The 15,813-nt window shown below is 34.7% G+C and overlaps 1 long non-coding RNA gene across 1 annotated transcript in view; it reads left to right on the top strand.

Annotated features, from left to right (window-relative positions):
* LOC140696864 (uncharacterized) overlaps positions 1 to 14,808 on the top strand; it is a 64,345-nt gene extending 49,537 nt beyond the window's left edge. Inside the window, exons 5-7 of the long non-coding RNA XR_012073453.1 lie at positions 7,409 to 7,673; positions 8,540 to 8,597; positions 14,536 to 14,808. This is a non-coding gene — a long non-coding RNA (uncharacterized lncRNA). The remainder of the gene's footprint in view (positions 1 to 7,408; positions 7,674 to 8,539; positions 8,598 to 14,535) is intronic.
* The last annotated feature ends 1,005 nt before the right edge of the window (positions 14,809 to 15,813 follow it).

Genomic DNA, 15,813 nt, shown 5'->3' with positions numbered 1-15,813 from the left:
TGGTGCTCTAATTGTGTCTTCAGTGGCCAGTTTCACATTCTCTAATGCCAGATGCTTCTGTATGATTGGATACATGGTAAGATAGCCATTCTCATGAACATAAGCTTATTGTATTACTTCTGATAAGTGTGTTCAGAAGCAATGCTATGAGTGTTCTCGTAATAGTGAGCTCATTAAGTCCACAGTGTTGCCATCGGAAACACGGGGGGGGGGTAGGAAGGGAAAAAACAAATACCAGTATCTATTTCAGTGAGGACAAATCACTGCCCCTCTCATGATGGAAGCAGTCCAACATGTCCAACTTCACACCAGCAGCTTGCTAGCCCTCCTAGCTGCTGTTAAATCCCCATTGTGGATTTAAAGTTTTTCTCTGATTCCAGCAGACTGGACAGTCAGTATTGTCCTCACCTTTGTGAGGTGAAGTCCATGTTGTTGAGCTCGTGTTTAACTTCTTTCCCTGACTCCATATCCACTTTGTTCAGGAGGTCTTCTAACAAACACTGGCATAAATAGAGAAAGGGACTAAGTGTAACCACAACACTTTCATCACATCTTTGTAATCCTATTCACTTGAGACACAAATATTCTGACCTTTGGCTCATAACTCTTTTCCAATCTTCTCTGCCAATAATCTTCCAATTTTATTTCTTCCATGTGTCCGGCTATTGGTTTAAAACATTAACCATGGCCAGTGAATCAGCAGATCTGAGCCTCTAACCATGTAATTGAATTTACTGTAGTTTATTTAACCGTTTATGTACTGAAGGGCATCTGTGTTGTTTCCATGTTTTGGCTATTTCAAATAAAGCTGCTGTGAAACTTTGTGTACAAGTTTTTGTGTGAATCTGTTTTCATTTCTCTGGGTAAACGTCCAAGAATTCAATTATTGGGGTTGTTTTGATAATTGTAAGTTGTATATTTATATATTTTTGAAAGAAACTGCCAAACTGTTTTCTAGAGTGACTGTAACATTTTCTATTCCCGCCAGCAGGGTATGAATAACCCAGTTTTTCCACATTCTCAGCAGCATTTGGTGTTGTCACTGTTTTTCATTTTAGCCTTTCTGATAGACATGTGGTGATATGTCGAACATTTTTCATAAGCTCATTTGACATCCTTCCATTTGCTTACACAGCTTCTTTGGTGATATGTCTTTTCACGTCTTTCGCCCAGTTTCTAACAGGGCTTATTACTATTAAAAAATGTTGAGTTATGAGAATAACTTACATGTTTTATATACTATTCCTTGTCAGATAAATATTTGGCAAATATTTTTTTTCCAGTCCATAGGGTGTGTTTTTATCCTCTTCACACAATCTTTTCAGAGAGCAAGAGTATTTTTTTTTAATTTTAATGAGTTCTAATTTATTAATTTTTCCTCTTACGGTTTGTGATTTTGGTGTCAAGTCTAAGAACTCTCTTTCTAAACCTACATCTTGAAATTTTTCTCATTTATTGGTTTTAATGACTTGGCTAAATTCAATTTTTTGGTCAAATTTCCAAAGAATCTACAGTTGATACTCATTTGATAAATGGAGGAAGGACATGAGAACAGTGGGAAAGTATGGATGGTTTAGTGCAGTAGGAAGATCACAGCCTTAGATGACAGGTAGACTTCAGTTTAAATTACAGTTTTGCCATATATTGGCTATGTGACATTGGTGTTTTTACGTATCTCTATCAATTTTTTGATTTCCAAAATAGAGATAGTAATATCTATATTATTGTCATGTAATGCAATATATGTAATATAAATGCAAAACCATGTAAATGTCATGGATTTGCATTGTAGATAAAATGACACTCTTTAGCAGAAAACCTGCCATTTGGCATATACTAAATAAATAGAAAAAAAAGATATTGATGTTTATATTATTAGTCATAATCATACATTGAATTATGTGCCAGCATTTATTGATGTAGAGGAATTTAGTTATGACCCCTTCCATTCTTAAACTGACATTCAAGGCAATGAAGAAGCCAAAACTTGAGACACTATCTTGTAATAAGAAAACATTATTTTGGCAAGCAATAGGAAACTTGGTGTGCAAAAAAATCAATGTTGTTAATGTTCATACTACCTTTTGATAATCTAGCAGTTACTTAGACAGCTAAGTTTTAATAGTGTTAATTGATTTATAATTTACACTATTTTCAGTGTGATCAAATCCAAATTTTAATTTAGTAGGTAATGTTTCAGCAACTTTCCTCATTTAAAAAAAAGCATAATCTTTGTGCCTGCTTGAGATTATAGAAACTTTTATTTATAGGCTTTTGTTACAGGAATGAGAGGGGAACACAAATATAGGAAGCCTGGAATAGAACAGAGTGAACTGTATGTGAACAGCCGTCCTGAAATCAGTCTGATTTCCTGGGCCTGTTGCAAAGAAGGAGCAGCAGCTCAAACCTTGGAAAGTGACCCTGAGGCTTAACCACACACACGTTTGGGGGTGGCTCAGAGTACCACTGCATCTGAGGGCCTTCATGACCTGACACCAACTTATCATTTTGTTTGTTACTTGTCATTTTGTCTGCCACTTTGTTATATTTGACTTTACACTCTTTCGCATGGGACTACTCACCATTTATCAAACAAAACTATATTTACTAACTATGAACACCCTGACTTAAACCATCAGCCTGAATTTCCATTACTTCCCTCTCCAGATGCTCAAGTTTAATTCTTCATGGTCTTGGGTCTCAGACTAACAGATAGATGTTCCATACATTGAAATGGCCCTTTACAATAGTGAAGAGCCTTTCACATCTATTCTCTTATTTGGTTTTTACAAGAACCTTATCAGTATTTTAGGTTACAATTAAATTAGTTTAAAATACAGTTTTTCAGATGAGGAAAATAGAAAACATATATGTGCTTTAAATAACTATGAAGATCACATAAATGTTGGAGAAGGAATTTGAAATTAAGTGATTTGTCTTAAAGTTTTTTTCCTCAATACCTTATATAAACCCATAATAGCTTTCATTTCACAAAATAACATAACCTAAGAACTGGGACAGCTCCTATGAATTTAATTTGGTTATCACTGACTCTTTCTTGCTTTCACTCTATTATTTTTTTCTGATAGGCTTCCTTGAAAGATGAAATGGGCATAAACTGTCATCAGTGAATTAGAGTTCAGAAAGGTATTCCTGGTTGAATATATATCAAGTCTGCACGCTATGCTTTTGAGAACTGGGGCTTTGTGATTAAGTCTGTCACATGAAAAAAATGAAAAAATGAAAAATGAAAAATGAAAAAAAAAATCTCTATGAAGGTGCAACATGATTGCCAAACACTAATTTTTGAAATGGCAATTTGCTGTTTCCATGTTATAGAATAATATTTTATTTATCCAGAAATGTTAAAACCAACTGCGGTTCCAAATGGTCAGAAATTATAATGTAGGGTTTGAACTGACTTGTCGAAAGTGCTAAGCTCCAGATTTAAAAAGTTTCATGAGTAACTTTGATTTTCCCAAAGAGATACGTGAGCCTTTGGCGCATACAGGCTTTGCGTAAGTATTTTGATTTCCAAAGGAATATTTGGGAAATGCCAAACCAGCATAAATCATAAAGCCTAAAAGTGCCTGCCTCTCCTCCTTCTCCTCCTCCTCCTCCTACTGCGTGTCTTGCTGAAGTTTCTACACCTTTATGTATCACAAAGAGGCTGAAATGTATCGGAAAATTGTAGTTGGAGGTGAGGGAAAATAGGAGGAAAGATTACATTTTGTCAGTCCTTTTATTCTTTATCACTAGTTTCTAGGTTTTGGACAGTACAGTGAGATGAAAGAAGGTCCCTGCTGTCTTACTGAAAGACAAAGTCATGATTCCTGGTGTTCAGGGACAAGCCCTGGGTTGAATACATCACAGTTACATCTTGGGCATGTCTTAGTTCTATGCTGGCAGAGAAAAATGCTGCTGGACATTTTTAGGGTGTGCGAGTGAGACAAGAGAAAAAAAGTTAAAATGATTTGAGGGTTATTGTGGCCACAGAGAGGTTTGAGAGGGAGACCAAAAGTCTTACAGCTTGTGTTTGATTATTTCCACTCTTGTTGCCATATGTATTTTGAGGCTTGTTCAGCTGTTCGTCACTGTGTTGTTGAAAGAACGTTGAACTGAGATTTTACAGAACTGGGTTTCAGTTATGACTTCAACACTCTCTGTTTCTGTAACGTTTGGCCAAATCACTTAGTTTCTCTAGTTATCTCTTTTCCTTATTAATAGCACAAAATGGACGCTAGCATTCTTCTATAACTTGCAGAGCTATTGTGAGGCTCAAGTAAACTAATAGATAATGGAAACCTGTGCATCGCATAAAGCACTAAAGAAATCTATGGAATTATTGGGATTGTATCATAGAAAATGAGTCTAGAATCTTTTGTAGTTTTAATATTCATGTAATCACATTGTCCTACCATATTTTTATTTGATAAGATTGCAGCTTTTGATAAGCACACTCCAAAAAAAAAAAAAAAAAAAAGAATCCGAGACTAAGACAGTAATCTGGCCTAAGATTTCTCCTGGTGGCTGGGACTTCACCAAGACAGCATTTAGATTTCAGGTTTTCTACCTTGTCTACATTTTAGGTTGGGTACCGTGTGCCAAAAGGATGTGCCATCCCCTTACAAACTCCCGCCATCTGCTGGAAGGCCCCTCCTCAGGAGCCAGAATAGCATGGCAATACTTTTCTCCCCTTCCTTCTTTCCTTCATTCCTGCCACAAGCAGCCACGTACTAACAATTTACCTATACGAATAAAGAAAATATTTATTCTAGTGCCCAAACTTGTTTGTAGAAGTCAGAATTTTATTACTATGCATTTCCTTTAAGCCCTCAGACAAGGGTACATCTGATATTATTTAAATTTCCAATTTATACATTTCACTGAAGAAGACTCACTATATTGAAATAGCAGCATCACTAAAATGTGAATGAGACTTGGTGCACTAATTTTTGATTTGGCCATTTGCCTATTCACTGAAGTAGGAGAAGAGATGAAGATAACCTGCTTAGGATGGACTAGGAAAACCCTTCTATTCTGGCATTGGGAGTCAGAGGGGACGGGTTCCACCTTGTGTGCATAACACGTTTATAAGGTGAAGTATATCATTCCTTTTACTCCACCAACGCCTATAGTTCTTGTAGTTAAGACTCTCACTGAGGGTAGATTATAAAGAAAGAAGAGGAATTTCTTTGCTATCTACTTAAGCAATTCAACCAATCTTTTATTTAAAATATGTAAATGAACAAAGGAGGAAAATTGGATAGGCATTTAAGAAAAGCCAGCAGCACAAATAAAAATTGCTAAAATAAAAAAAAGCATGCTCTTGAGAAATGAATAAAATTCATGGAAGAAAAAAATAACTAAAAGTTCATTTTGCTAAAATTCTTGAGAGTGTTTAAAAAGTATATTTCATCCATAAAATAAAAAATACAAGAAATATGCTCCCTCTAGAAAGATGCACTAAGAAAAAAGAAAGAGTTTGTTTTGGCTACATTTTAAAAAATCAATAGCAGAACTAGAGGGAAATTCAAGTAATTCTCTCAGAATATTATTCAAAGATCAAAATTTTGATAAAAATGATGAGAGACAGAGAGACCCAAAATCCATCTAATGAAAATGGGAAGAGGGGATTCTACAGAAACCATAGAAGAAATATGCCCACTGTTAATTAAGATTACAAAAACGGTTCCATATAGTGAAATTTCATAACCTTAATTAAAAAGAGAAGACCTAACATTTTTTATAGAGAAAAACAAAGAAACAATATCCAAATAGTATATCTATAAATTAGCAAAGCAAATGGCATCAGATTTCTCATCTGCACATAAGTTCCTAGTTGACAATAGAAATAAAAGTCCAGAGAAAAGATAAGATTTTTTAAAACTGAGGTACAGTCAGTTACAGTGTGTCAATTACTGGTGTACACCACAATGTCCCAGTCATGTATATACATACATATAAAACAATTAGATTTAAACCTAAACATTTCTTTATAGATATTACTAGTCAAGTGTTTATGCCAAATTAAGACTTTTTTAGACATTGAATGAGTCAAAAAGTACATGTAAAATAATATGAGGAAATGCAAAGGCAAAATTTAAATAAAATCCCCAAAAGTACAACTATCTGGGAAACGGTCTTTAGCATTTACTTCATAAGCTACACACACTCACCCTCCCCCCCAACACACGCAAATAAAAGGTTAGCATCTGCCATTGAACCTGCTTAAGATGGCTAAATAAGTATTTGTTAAATAAAGGCTTTGAATTCATATCATAGTCCATGGTTGAAGTTCCAGATAAACATTACCTTCCCTTCAGATACTTTGGGCTATATATTTTTCTTTTTGGAGTTTGGCCAAAGATAAAGCAAGAGACCAAGCATTCATCATTTAAGCTGGAGAACAGAGACAGAGACACAGAGAAGTCCCCCAATTTTATTTTACACATAGCGCAAAGAAAATTATAAAAGATGCGATAATTGACATGATACATAAAAAGAGCATATGGGACTTGAAAAATTCTAGCTGCCTAATAGTAGAACGACCATCTATTAGCCAAATAGAGATATTTGATATCAAGTATTAAATACAAGAGAACTTATCTACAAAACAGAAATGGACTCACAGACATACAAAACAAATACATGGTTACCAAAGGGAGGGGTAATAAATTAGGAGTTTGGGATTAGCAGACACAAACTACTATATATAAAATAGATAAACAACAAGGTCCTATTGTATGGAACAGGAAATTATATTCAATATCCTCTAATAAACCACAATGGCAAAGAATATGCAAAAGAACATATATGTGTATAACTGAATCACTTTGCTGTACACCAGAAATTAACACAACATTGTAAGTCAACTATACTTCAGAAATAAAATAAGACAAAATAAAAAACAAATTGAGATATTTGAGAGTGAAAAAGGGTGCTAAAATAATAAAAATACATACCTCAAAAGTTACATAATTATTGTCGAGATTTGGTCAAACTCAATTTTCTGGGCACGGTCCTCCAGAATACCAAATCTGCTCATATAATAATAATTAGTAATAATAATAGTAATAATAATTATATTACTATTATTATTCTCTGGGAATGAGGCTTTTTAAAACTTTTTTTTATTGAGTTATAGTCATTTTACAATGTTGTGTCAAATTCCAGTGTAGAGCTCAATTTTTCAGTTATACATGAACATATACATATTCATTGTCACATTTTTATTTGCTGTGAGCTACCACAAGATCTTGTATATATTTTACTGTGCTATACAGTATAATCTTGTTTATCTATTCTGCACTTGTCTATGATTCTGTTTTTGTTTTGTCTTTATGTTTATTTTATTTTATATTCCACATATGAGCGATCTCATATGGTATTTTTCTTTCTCTTTCAGGCTTACTTCACTTAGAATGACATTCTCCAGGAACATCCATGTTGCTGCAAATGGCGTTATGTTGTCTTTTTAATGGCTGAATAGTATTCCATTGTATAAATATACCACCACATCTTTATCCAGTCATCTGTTGATGGACATTTAGGCTGTTTCCATGCCTTGGCTATTGTAAATAGTGCTGCTATGAACATTGTGGTGCAGGTGTATTTTTGAAGTAGGGTTCCTTCTGGATACAAGCCCAGGAGTGGGATTATTAGGTTATATGGTAAGTCTATTCCTAGTCTTTTGAGGACTCTCCATACTGTTTTTCACAGTGGCTGCACCAAACTGCATTCCCACCAGCAGTGTAGGAGGGTTCCCTTTTCTCCACAGCCTCTCCAGCATTTATCATTTGTGGACTTTTGAATGATGGCCATTCTGACTGATGTGAGGTGCTACCTCATTGTAGTTTTGATTTGCATTTCTCTGATAATTAGTGATATAGAGCATTTTTTTCATGTGCCTATTGATCATTTGTATTTCTTCCTTGGAGAAATGCTTGTTTAGGTCTTCTGCCCATTTTTGGATTGGGTGGTTTGTTTTTTTTCTTATTTGGCTACTAAAGGATTTTGTTTGCCATTGAGTGCCGTTTTACTAGCAAATACCAATTAAATTTAAGGCTTCCCACTCAAAATACATGAAAAGCACTGATCAGTGTTTTGGTTTCTGTTAGTTTGTAAGGAGACAATACATTTTTAAAATTCTCCCAAGACTTCATGTTGAAGTTTATCTTTACTCTCTTGGTTTCTTGTTTGTTTTGTTTTTTCATAGAAAAGACTATATACATTTGTAAATCCTAATTCAAAGACTTCTTTTGTGTGAGGGTTTTACATTTGATTTGTTTTCTCTTTCAGTTTGGGTTGTGTGGCTTTTGGGGAGATGTGTATGTGTGAGGGGCAGGGCTGTGAGTTTTTTACTTTTTTAAATATGTTTTTTGGTGCTGTAAAAAAAAATAAGTATATGCTTCAGTGCCTTTAAGCATATTCACAGAGTTGTGCAAACTCACCAGACACTTCTTGTCATCCCAAACTGAAACTCTGTGTCATATCCACTAAACATTAACTCATCTTTCTCCATGCTTCCTCCCCTCAGCCCCTGGTTAACTGGTCTACATTCCAACTCTACAAATATGAATACTCTCTGACTTCATGTAAGTTGTCTTATGCAATATCATTTTATGTCTGGTTGATTTTATCAGAGTTCATTTAAATTGTAGCATGTGTCAGAATTTCATTACTGTTTTAAGCTGAACAGTATTCCATTGTGTGTGTGTGTGTGTATGTGTGTATATATATATATATATATATATATATATATATATATATATAGTTTATTCATTTATCCATCAATGGACACTCAGGATGTTCCCACCTTTTGGCTACTGTGAATACTACTACTACTATGAACATGGGTGTACAAATATCTGTTAGAGTCTCTGCCTTCAATTATTTTAGGTATTTAACTAGAAGTGAAATTGCTGGATTATATGGTAATTCTATTTTTAATTTTTTGAAGACGTATCACCCTGCTCTCCAAAATAGCTGCATCATCTTACATTCCCACCAGTAATGCACAAGGATTCCGATTTCTCCACAACCTTGCCCAAACTTGTTATTTTCTGAGGTTTTATTTTTTGTTCATTTGTTTGCTTTTCTTTGTAACAGCCATCCTCATGGGTGTGAAGTGGTGTCTCATTATGGCTTTGATTTGCATTTTCCTAGTGATTAGTGAGGCTATCTTTCCATGAGTTTATTGATCATTTTTACATACCTCCGTTGGAGAAATGTCTATTCAAGTCCTTTGCCCATTTTTTGATGTCTAGTGTTAGTAATATGTGTAACATTTACAGTGTTTTGTATCATATAAGACAATGATGATGGAACTACTAAGAGTCAATTCACCTTGCAAACAATATAAACTTATGGTATTGACAAATACAGTGCAGTACTGTAAATGATTTTGCCTTTCTTATGATTTTCTTGAATTTTCTTTTCACTAGTTTACTTTATTTTAAGAATAAAGTATATAATACATATGACAAACAAAATACCTTTTAATAGACTGTTTATGTCATCGATGAGGCTTCCAGTCGACAGTAGGCTATTAGTAGCTAAGTTTTGGGAAGTCAAAAGTTATGCATGGATTTTCGACTGCATGAGGGTCGGTGCCCCTATTCCCCTTTGTGTTGTTCAAGGGTCAACTGTATACTCCCACCAGCAGTGTATGAGGGTTCTAGTTGCTCTTACATCCTCATCAACACTTAGTATTGTTAAGTTTTTTTTAAATTAGCTATTCTTTTGAGCATGTATTGATATCTAATTTTGATTTAAATCTGTATTTCCTGTGAATAACAATTAAGCATTTTTAATATCTTAATTGGAAGAAACTATATATAATTGGAATCCATACTTTTCAGATATTCATATTGCAGAACCTTTTTTCCAGTGTGTGATCTGTCATTTTACTCTCCTCATTACAGCTTCTAATAATTAGTGTTTGTGTATATAAAAATGTGTGGCGTGTGTGTGTGCATTGTGTTTAATTTCCCCTTCTATATTGTTCATCTTCATATTCTTTAGAGAAACTAACCAGACGCCTTTCTTGTTTGGAACAACACCCTTTAAATACTTCATACCTTTATATCCATTAATGATCAGACAATTTGACTTTTGTTTTTATGTTTGATCATTTTTAAGGTCATATTTTGAGGAAACTGAAGTTCTTATAGAGGAAGTGACTTCTTCAATACCTCATAACGGTTGTTACTGGAGCAGATTTCAAATCACAATCCTTTAATTCTGCTGATATTCCTACATGCTTCCCATTGACAAGAGCCTCTAAATAATACATTCAGTATACCCACTAAAAGGTTTTTTTAAAATCAAACTTTCTACAATTTACTTACTCAAGATTCAGGTTATTTAAATTTTTTGGACAGTTCTAATTATTTTTTCCATAATAGTTCCAAAAAGCTTCTGCAAATCACAGCCTCTTTGTCCTGACCTGTTAGAACTGTAGAGCAGACTCCTTAGGGTAACTTTGCTTTTATGAGAACTAACAATTCATGTCTCCCCAGAAGCACTCTCATTTTTCCTTTGCTCTCAAGTCTGCTATTTTAATCTAGTCAGTTGCAAAGGAAAAGAAGATTAAAGCAGGGTAAGGCGTTACACACACACACAAAAGCACTGTACTGAAGAGGAAAACAGAATCTTGTGATTTTGGTATCCAATAAACGCTTGATTTTAGGAAAAAAAAAACTTAGAAACATGATATTTCAAATAACCTGACAGATGTTGTTTTAAGTGATGCTATACAATTGTTATATTTCTTCCTAAAAAGACATAGAAGCAATAATGATGAGTATAAATAATCTCAAAATAATTTTGCACAACTAAAACTGCACTATTTAAGTAGTGTATCCCAGAGCTTCCTAGCTACAATTAATACATGTGCTTCAAATGTCCTTTTACATTTTATACCGTAAGTTAATAATCACTAGAGGCTCATGGACTTAAACAAAGCTGCATTGCAATGAATGCATATAGATGCTTTGGAAAGAATTAATACGGTATTACCACAGGATACTGTTTACTTTGCTGCTCCTTAGAAATCATATCTTCCCTATCAGCCACAAGGCTTTAAGGAGGGTAGCTATCAACTGCAATACTTAACATCTGCAGTCACCTATCCTTGAACTATTGACGTAGTCTTTGACTTCACCATCTCCCTAGGGTCTGATATCTAATCAGTTGCCAAATCCTGTTGATTTGGCCATAGTTGTAGAAATGGAGAGAGAGGGAGATTTATCTCCATTCCTCAGCTATTACTTTAAAGAGGTACCACTATCGCTTCTTCGAGCAATTGCAAGAGCACCATCCAGTTTGCCATTACTCCCAGCTCTTCTTAATCTAATCCATTTATTCCACCTGGATAATTTTTCAACAATACTAACAGGATGCTGCTTTGGCTTTATTCAAAATCTCCCAGTGATTTCTGTTTTATTTTGGCAATGTAATTCCAGTGCTTTAGCGTAATGTTCAAGTTTCCACATGACCTGGCCCTAAGCTCTTTTTTTCTCAAAACTTCCCCCCATCATTCCTCTACTATACTTCATATCCCACTCTCCTAAGTCTCTAGGATTTTCACATGGTGTGCGCCATTGCTTACTGAAGTCTTCTATCTCAAGACTTTTAACCTACCCACCTTGAAAACAGCACTTAAAACATATTTAAGTACTAAATATCTTACAAAAATGATTTCAGCTGTTTTTTTATAAACACAACCTACTGACTGTCAAGCACTAGTAGAGACTGTTTCAGTTCTGACAAGCATCCATCGATGTTAGAATAAAACAGACTCCACGCTGATGTGTTAATTTCTCTCTAGTGGGATGAACAAACTCACTTCTTTCTAAAGTAAGTCTTCTATAAACTACAGTACTTCCTCTGGCCACAGGGATAACTGTCATTATTCAATTAAATGTATCCGATGAAAGTGAAAAAGCACACGTTAACTAAAGTGAGAAATAGGCAGAGTGGTCTCATTTCTCCATTGTCATCTACTTTTTCACTCACCTAGACCTTTATATCTGTTCAGTGAACTCCCTTTTATGTGGCACAGGGAAACAATTTCTCTCTAAAAAGGAAGACAGTGTCAATGAGCATAGATTTCATAAATGATTCTGATTTTAATGAGATTGAAACTGTCTTCCTGTGTGGAGTTTTAAAAGGTGACTCATCACCAGGAACTAGATTTAACGAGGCCTCATTTATTCAAAAGCCTTTAGAATGTGGTATTCCATATAACTGAAATTCTCAGAAAGTTTAAATGGTATTCTAAAATTTTCTTTTAAAAAAACCCTTTGAAAATAGCTATCTTCCTTTGTTGTTTTCTACAGTACAGGACGTTGGTCTATTTTTGTTGGGCTTGGGGGTTTATCATTATGGATATTCCTTATGTTATTATTAAGCCATATGGTCTATAGTGGCTTTAATAACTTCTCAAATTTTGGGTGGTCAGCTGACATCTCTTTCAAAATAAATTTACTTTCAGTTAAGAATATTTCTCTTGCTCTTGTTTCCTCCTTTTATCTTTTGTGAACCAAAAAACAGGTGGCCAAAGAAATCAAGAATCGTATACTATATAAAAGGGCAAAATACTTCTATGTGACAGTTCACAATTTATAAAACACTGGAGTAGACATTACTCTGTTTAATCATCAAAGCAATTCTGAGGGGCAGATATTACCTACATTTACAAATAAGAAAGTGGGAGCTGAGATAAGTAGATCATATTTCGTTAAGTCCATCTAGCCACTAAGTGTATCTATAGAACTTGAACCCAAACCTGTTGCCTCCATCTATGGTATATTTTGCATTGCTGTATAGTTTCCAGCAATTTGATAAGGTCTGAGTAAGATCTCATGAGGTAGTAGGCAAGACTATGTGAAACCAATTTCCTGTCCTCAGTGGTTTCATTTTTTAAACTTTGGTCCAAAGCTGTTTTGGAGAGGGATAAATGCTCCAGAAGTAGGATCACTGACTAGATGGATGGTTGGTGTGCTGCAAAAGTTACAACTGATCTCTAATAGCTGTAAAATATAATTCTGAATATACTGACTCCCAGACATAGTAAATTCCTAGAAGATGTGGAATAAGGATGCCGAATGGACTTAGAGATCATTAGTATCATGCTCATGGGGACTCAAAGGTACTCTTTGTTGATAAAAAATTATTGCAAACAATGAAAACTTCCAGGAGCAGAGGTTCCTGGGTGAGCCCAAACTGAGCTGACATCTAGCAGAGCTTTCGTTTTGAGGCCTAATAACTCAGAAGAGAGAGGCTCCCTCTTTCCCAACCTTCATCTGCCCTTGTCTCAGAGCAAATCAAAGGGGAGATGAGGAAAATGGGACAATTGATACAGATTTTGTCTCCCCACTCAAGAAGGGTTTATTGCTCATGAAAGAAAGAGATTAGTTTTTAAGTTGAAGAATATACCTTTATAAAATATTTTATGTCTCTGAGCATAAGGAGTATTACTTTCTAGTTCAGATGAAAAAAATCTGACTGCTTGTTTGAAAGAGGGTTTTTTCACTACTTTTTACACAGGGCCAAACATACTAGAGTCCTGGGAGACTTACTTTCATGGTGGTTTCTTGGAGAGCAGAAGCTGATATGCAAATAGGTTATATGACGCAAGAGAGTTAAAATACGGAGACCATCTCATGATGATTATAGCTGACTTGCATTATGACACACTTACTTAGGACTCCCTGAAAGACAAAGGAAGGAGATGTATGTAAGGGATTAAAGGTCACGCATGAGTACACTGTATGTGCAAAATGAGGGAAGGAGGAGTCAAGACAGGAGGTGTGTATGTGCAAAGAACTGGAATTTTGGTTTACTGATGAGTATGGAACTTCACTAATGTCTACAATTTGAAGATGCTTGTTCGACACTTATAATTAAGATTTCTATCAGGCACTGATGGGTCAGTGGCATATTGTGGAACTTTTCTACTATATTAGAATGAAGAGAATGTTTGAACTGTTAGATACCTAAAAAATTAACTAAGTATTTTAGATCTCCTATTTGAGGAATATTCCAAACAAAATGAGAAGAGACCACACTACCCATGCACTAAATACCCATTTGCTTATTTCCCTAGGTGGAAGATTGATCGCTAGGCTGATCAAGTAGAACAGACAATTTCAAAGAGGAATTTTCCCCAAGATACGTAAAACAATAATAGCTAGCTGTTTTAAAATAAATTTAGGGTGCCGGTTGTATACAATTATCAAATAATTTATTGAAAATGTATAGGAATGAGGTGGATGTTTGAAAACCAGGTTTAGCTGGAGTAGTTTATGGCTAAATGCACTAAGGAAGAGCCATCTCCTAGAAATCATAGAGAACTCAAACAGAGAAAGGTCCTAAATATCAGGGCTGAGCTCCGTTTAGACATGGGGAAACTAAACCAAGGAGAGGGATGTTAATCTGGCACATGTGAATCCTGAACAGAAGTATCAAGCTTTTTTGATTCCATTTAATTCTCTTTTTTTTCTCCCTTTGTTGTATTCTTATTCTTAGGAAATAATCTCAAGGATGTTATTAAAAGATAAAATGCACACATTTCTAAAATCAAAGCGAATCATACTGATGCTGCCATGGGGCAACTGATCTTTATGGAGAGAATTAAACTTGGTAGAGCTATAATTACCATCTCGTTGATGCTTCTAATTTTGACCTAAACAACAAGTAACCTATATTTGTCTCTAAAAAGTGCATCATCTATATAATTACTAAACTCAATAGTAAGGATAACTTATCACCACATTAAATAAAGAAAACTGGACACAGAAAGATCAGGTATGTTTATGAACTTTATATACAAAAATCAGAAATAGAAAATTAGGGTTTTAGATTTTTTAAAGTTAAATCCTATGAAGGGACAAAATAGAGGAAGAAATCAGTTTCCTAGAGAAGAGCTATTAATTGGTTAAAAGGCATTCGACACAAGGAGCAAAAAGAATGTAGTTAGTATAGGATTTTCCTTTACTCAAGTGATACATTTCCTTGCTGTTTTAATAATAACGTTGAAGTAATTGTATTTCCTCAGGAATATTTTATGCAAAAGATGTTACTCAATATGAATGCCTGTTAATAGGCTATAGCTCATAAAGCAATAACTTATCTCAGTACATCAACAAAGGGAGTATAAAATTGTATAGTAAAACCTTCTGGTCGGACTGGCTATCAAAGAACATAGTTTATGGCTTTGGAAATGGAAAATGAATTTATAGTTTGAAGTGCCAAAAAGATAAGCTTGTACCTGAATATTTTTTCCCCAATTAACTGATAGTGTGTTTTGTATTTTGAGTACAAGACTAGAATAAAGCTTACTATATATTATAGAAGACTGTCTTACATGCACATAAAAATCAAATTATTATGGAGGCCTGATTTGTGCTTTGATAAATTTATTAAAAATAGTCTTCATTTTAAATTCTGTTGACCAAATCTATACATTATGTGTCATGCGTGGTCATAGGGACTATTGAGAATCCAATGATGGGACAACACATGAAGGGTTTATAATCTATGGGAAAAACACATGCTAACTGTGACAGGTTGACAGCTATCTATTGAAACAGATGCACTACTGAAGGACAAAGGAGGATTAATCTCAACTTGGGTAGTTTGGAAAGGCTTTAAAGAGTGCTATGGTTTGAAAAGTCAACTCTGAGTCAGGAAGGGAACAGAGCATTCCTGAGAGAACAAAAGGTGTCCAGAAACAGGAAAGTTAAGAGTAAACTTGGAGACAGAGAAAGTAATTGGATGAGGCTGCAGAACTGGGAGGAACAGAGA

The sequence above is a fragment of the Vicugna pacos genome, chromosome 1, assembly GCF_048564905.1.
Source record: "Vicugna pacos chromosome 1, VicPac4, whole genome shotgun sequence".
NCBI classification, from domain to species: domain Eukaryota; kingdom Metazoa; phylum Chordata; class Mammalia; order Artiodactyla; family Camelidae; genus Vicugna; species Vicugna pacos.
Note: the sequence above shows the minus strand (reverse complement) of the source record. Positions and strands in the feature narration are given on the sequence as shown.